Below are 6,232 nucleotides of genomic sequence, written 5' to 3'. Positions count from 1 at the left end.
GCTGGGACCACGCTCCCACGATTTTACGGAGCCTCATCACGAAAGACCATGGGAAGACAAAAGCGGCGCGCCAACACTCTGCGGGGAACAAGGCGAAGAAAAAAAATGGAAAAGAAAGAGCAAAGAAACACGGGGAAGCGATGCGCGCAGCCAAATACTACGGCGAGACGTGTACATACAAGGCTACAAGGCCGTGAGGCCATTTTAACTCGGGCGCGCAAATGAGCAGACGACAACGATGCGCGTACACGTAATGGCCGCTGGGAGCTCTTCTCAAGCTGCACGCGGTGGTTGGTTGCAGACGAAAAACAGAGAGATCAGCGGCAGGAGACACGACAACGCTCGGCGGCGCGGGCGTTTGGCATGCAGACGGCTGACCGAGGCGTTCGCGCGCGCTGTGGGGTGGTTGCCTTTTTGCGCGCGCACTTACTTATGGACGTAACTCGCCGTCTCGCGCTTCTTCTTGTTTCTGTGTTTCTTGTTTTCTTTGTTCACGGTTTGTGGGAAACAGGCTGAGCGCCGCGTGAGTGAACTTGTTCGCGTCGCGCATGGGCGGCGCTTCGGAGATGGTCCGCCCCAGAGCAGCGTTACGACTGGACGACGCCGTATGGAGCCGGTCCAACCAAACTGCCGCTCCATCCTCGAACTGGCGCCTCCAGTAAAGAATACGCAAGCGCTGCGCCATTTGCCCGTCGGGTGCGGTGACGTCCGGCCCCGTTCCTGCAGCGCCGGACCAGAAGCACGTACGGCAAGCCATTGAAGATGACCACGTTCTCCGAGATGACGTAATGGGCGTTCCTCGCTGTTCTGGGAAAGGGCAACGAACTAGCCATCCGATGGAGTACAATGAACGCTCTGCGCGATAAATTTCTCGAAAGAGCCACGCAAGTCTCGGTGTCACGCGCTTCTTGGGAACGCGCGCACATGTAGCGTTCCGTGCTAAGTCGTACAACAACAGGTGCGCGCATTAACACTGTGCAATACAAGTCGAGCCGGCAGGTGCCGTCGAGCGCTTAGGGGGCGACACGGCGACCTGATAGGAACCGATTTGGTCACTTGCAATTGTCCCGACATGTGTGTATCTCTAATTGGCTTTAAACGTTGCTGCACTAAGTGACTGCGCACTCGGTGAAGGTTTGCTACGCGGTGGTTTCCCCAGAGCGAGTCGTCCCGTCGGTTTTCTCCCCCTCCGTGGCGCGGCTGATGGCGTTGCGAATCCCTGGGCAGTCACGTGACTGAGCTACAACTTTTCTGAAGCGACCTTCGCTTGTGATTCGAATGCACGATGTCGGCCGTATACCTACAGTGACCTATAGATGCCGTCTTCTGTATGCAAGATGATTGCTGCGTGTTTTGCTAACGATTACATTGACGACGCAGCGGTGACTGCCGCAGCGAGGCGTGGGAGCTATAAGTCGAGATATGCGTGACACCTCTAGTAATTTTTCGCGCCTGGAATCTGTAAAGCCCAGACCACACGTACGCTTGCGGACGCGCGCAAGCTCGCGTTCACGCACGCGCCCACGCATGCGCAGACGGTGCGGCATGGCTCGTACGATTCGAAAGGCGGCGTGATCTCGGGGAACAGATCCTCTCTGTTATCACGCGCTTCGGTTGACTCGCGTCGGCGCGCCTGGCTACGCAGCTACGGCGCGAAACGTTCAACTCTCAGTGAAGCAGATTTATATTATGCAAGAAAATGCTTCTTTCCTTCTTTTGCATTGATCTAACCGCTATAAAAATATTACAATTATGTTTATAGAAATTGAAGCATTTTGAAACACTGTCGATAACAAAGTACGAAGCGGTGCCTACCAAGGCGTCTGTGAGTGTCGCGCGTCTTTGTGGATGCAAACCGCCATTACTCGCGAGGCGCGGCAGGCGCTAGGCGCGCGGACGCGAGCTTACGCGCGTCCGCAAGCGTACGTGTGGTCTCGGCTTTACAGTGCTAACACGCAATAAAGCGTTGATCACGAGCAAAGTCTGAAATGCAACGCGTCGAAACAGTGATCAACAGTTGGCAAACAAGTTAAGCGTTCAAACAAGCTTTCGACACGATGTAGGAAAACACGGCCTTCGGGCGGAGTATACGGGGTTACCGTTCTAGGTAACCCCGTATACTTCTAGGTAAGTTTTAGGTAATCTTTTCAAAAATAACATTTTTCAAATATCACTATTCTAGTCGTTGAGCTGCATTATTACTCGCACGAGGAATAGAAAACCATATTCAACATATTAACAATATTACACCAATTAACTTCCTAATTAATTACTTAACGGCACGTACGGCAGTTAGCAAATTCTAGCCGTTGAGTTTGCAAGGCGCATCTAGGTGGAATGAATTTGCAGAATGAAACCAGTTTCGAGATATGAGCCATCAAACTCGCCGTAAAGGATGCACTGTTGTTCCACGTACTTTTCTACCAAAACGGTATTTTATGCGATGAAGCACACAAGTAACTGGAACGCCCACGTATATCGTCCCACACATTGGGAAATAATATCTCAAACTGGCGACATCTTGGAGATTCGTTTCAAGCGGATGCGGCAAACTCCCCGGCTACAATTCGTAACAAATAACAATATGTGCCGAAAAAGTAACAAACTATTAGTGAATTTCCGTTAATTAGTTGAATATGTGTTTAGATTTCTCGTGCTAATAATGTCCGCCTCTTCGCACAATCCAGCTTAAGGAGAAGAGTTATGCTATTTGGCACGGGAAATTTTCAGGAATTCTACAAAACTCAAAAATGATTTCAATGTATACGCCTCTAGTACGCGTTCTGTAGGGTGAGCGAACTATCGTCTTGATGTAGAACAGGGCCTGTACTCACGAACACTCTCTTAGACTAGAATTTTGCGTATAAGAAGAAATGTGAGCCGGCCGGCCTAAGGCAATGAGTAGCTACGAACGAAAAGCTTTGTGAATGCGACCATGGGTCTTCACTTACATTGGCTGAAAATTAATGACGGAGGCGAGGGATGACTCCCTCGTTCCTTGTAGCACTGTAGCTATGAAAAGGGGAAGAAAGCAACAACAACCGAACAATTGGAACTAGGTGGTCTTGGTCAATATTGACCTCGAACATATTTATTTTATTTATTTATTTAAGGATGTTCTTACAGGCCTCGTATGAGGCATTGTGTAAGGGGGGCGTTACATAAGGAATAAAAGAATATGTAGGGCATATAACAAAAAATAGACACATATTATTAATAGACAGTGGAAAAATGTATACAAATCTTATACAAGCATTAAAGCATTGCAAAAGAAAAGACAGGGTCCGTAATGTACATATTAGCAAAAAGAAACGATACAGTTCCTTCAATAAACAATTAAAAGGAATCTAGCCACTCCAGTACAAACACTAAACAATGCTAAAAATGCAAGTATAATAAGCGATACGATGAGCTCATAAACAAGAGAGCACATAGCTGGAAAAAGAAGAAAAAGCATCATGCACTTTATTGAAGTTAGGCGGTGGAATATAAACTGATGAGCTGGCGGAATTTATCGGGATTAGGTTCCGAGACGATGAAATCAGGAAGAGCGTTCCACAATCGAATGGCACGAGGAAGCGCCGACCAATTGAATGCATGAGTGTTCCCGCAGATGGGCGTGAAGCTGAGGTGTTTATATAATCTTCGACGTGTGAAAGGTACGACTTGAAGCCGTAAAGAAGATTTCCTATCCGCATGAACGTACTTCTGAAATAATGATATGAACGCAAAATCACGTCGAGTACTTAGTGGCTGAAGTGAAATATCAAGTTTTATTTGTGAGACGTTTGATTTGTAGGTGTAGTTACGTGAGATAAACCTGGCGGCCCTATTTTGAATTGATTCTAATAAGCTGAGTAGGTTGTTATGATGGGGTGACCAGACTGGAGAGGCAAATTCTAGCTGGGGGCGAACAAACATATGATAAGTTAGCTTGCGGATGTCAGAGGGCGAATTTCGTAGGTTTCGGCGTAAGTACCCCAGTGATATTGAAGCATTAACACATATAGTAGTAATGTGATGGGTCCAGGAGAGGTTTGATGCGAGATTAATGCCTAAGTATTTGTAGGAAGTAGGTGTAGAAATTGGCTTATTATTTACGTTATATTGGATATAAGAGATTGAGTATTTACGAGTGAAGGACATTACTTTGCATTTAGACGAATTAAGAGTCATTAACCAATTGGTTAATGACTCTTAATGGTGTAACACTTAAGTGTTACACCAATCCAAAATAAGATGAAGGTCGTTGTGAAGAATGAGGTGGTCGTCGTGGCTGGTTATAGGGCGATAAATAATACAGTCGTCCGCGAATATTCGCACTCGGGATGCTAAGTTATTAGGAAGATCGTTAATGTATATTAAGAATAGTAGCAGCCCAAGAACGCTACCTTGTGACACGCCGGAAGTGACATAAGAAAGGGGCGAAGAAAGATTGTTAACGATTGTAAATTGTCGGCGATTAGAAAGTTCCTGAGCCAAGTTAGTGTCAGTGAATCCAATCTTAGTGTTTAACTTGGAAATCAGGCGGCAATGGGCTACGCGATCAAACGCCTTGGAAAAGTAAAGGAATATGCTGTCAATATGCACATATCTGTACATTATCCTCCATGTCTAAATGGAGGTCAGTCGTGAATTCTAAAAGCTGTATCTCACACGACAAACCCTTCCTGAACCCGTGCTGATAAAGGAAAAAAAAGTTTGATTCCAGATGGTTGTATATGTGAGAAGCAATTATATGCTCGAGCATTTTACAACCAATACACGTTAACGAAATTGGCCGGTAGTTATCTGGTGAGTATCTGTCACCGTTCTTGAATATGGGAAGTACTTTCGCAGTCTTCCAATCTGACGGGAGGACTCCTGAAGTTAGTGACTGTTTGAGAATGTGAAATAGCATTTTGCTAGACGTCATAACGGTGTTCTTTAGTATTTTGGAATTAATATCATCGACGCCACAATAATTAGATAACTTAAGGCTGTTTATAAGAGATACAATGCCGTCGATAGTAATGTCGATGGGCGTCATGTACTGATAGTCCAAATCGGAAACATCAGGTAGAGTGGAGCGATCTTCAGTACTAAATATAGATGCAAAATATGTGTTGAAGCATGAAGGACACTCATTATCTGGAAGGGGCACGTGGTCACTATCATGTAAAAAAATGTGATTAGTGCCGCGGTTCGTAGAGATAATCTGGCAGAACTTTTTAGGGTTGGATTTGAGAAGAGATGGAAGGTCATGTGAAAAATATTTATCTTTAGCAGCAGATAAAGCGGAGTTGTAGATTTTTAAACACTGATTGTATTTTTCCCAAGCCGATGGGGTGTCCAATCGTTTAGCACTACTGTATAAGCGTTTCTTTTTGTTTCGAAGACGCCGAAGGAAACAGGTGAACCATGGGTTCGATTTATCATTGGATATTGTGATTACTGGGATGTGCTGGTTTGCTAATGACTGTAATTTGTCTCGAAATAGTACCCAGTTTTCCTCGACCGTTCTACTGTAAAAGGAAGGAAGAAATACACTGTAGCAAAAAAAAAATCTAGGTCATCATTATTGTAGTATAGTCACCCTTGTTATAGTTTCGAATTGTTCTTTTGCTATACCCTTATATGGTAAGGGAATATTAAGGGTTCATTGGAGTAGATTATGATCGCTAAAACCATCCAAGTATGTTATTTGCTGAACTGTTTCAGGGTTGGTTGTCAGTACTAAATCTAAGATGTTGGGAACGCGAGTGGGTTGGTCGAAAGTCTGGGTGAAGTTGAAGTCTAGGGTTAAATTAATGAGATCTAATGACACTCGACAGGTAGCGGTTAGCTTTGCCCAGTCGATGTGCGGAAAATTAAAACTCCCTAATAGATAAGGTATATCCGCTGGGCAGGCCTTAATTGCAGTAGCACTGCTGTTGCAAAGGTCGGTGGCAAAGGTTTGGTGTGAATCAGGATGACAGTAACAGGTACCAATGAGCACTTTCGTAGAACGGGTGAGACAGGCGGTCCAAACGATCTCGAGATTCGAGTCTTAGTTAACGTAACAAGATGTAATGATTCTTTTATTGCAAGAATTACGCCACCACCTCGCCTGTCAAGGCGGTCATGGCGGTAGATATTGTAAGTGCTGGCGAGGGAAAAATGGCCAGGCTTAGCTTGGTTAAGCCAAGAATGCGTTGCATATTGTGTTGGGGCCCAGCTTTTCCTCCGGCTGTCGTGACGTCACGTCACGTGG

The sequence above is a fragment of the Dermacentor andersoni genome, chromosome 9 (genome assembly GCF_023375885.2).
Source record: "Dermacentor andersoni chromosome 9, qqDerAnde1_hic_scaffold, whole genome shotgun sequence".
NCBI classification, from domain to species: domain Eukaryota; kingdom Metazoa; phylum Arthropoda; class Arachnida; order Ixodida; family Ixodidae; genus Dermacentor; species Dermacentor andersoni.
The sequence above is the reverse complement of the archived record's forward strand: the minus strand, read 5'-3'. Positions refer to the sequence as shown.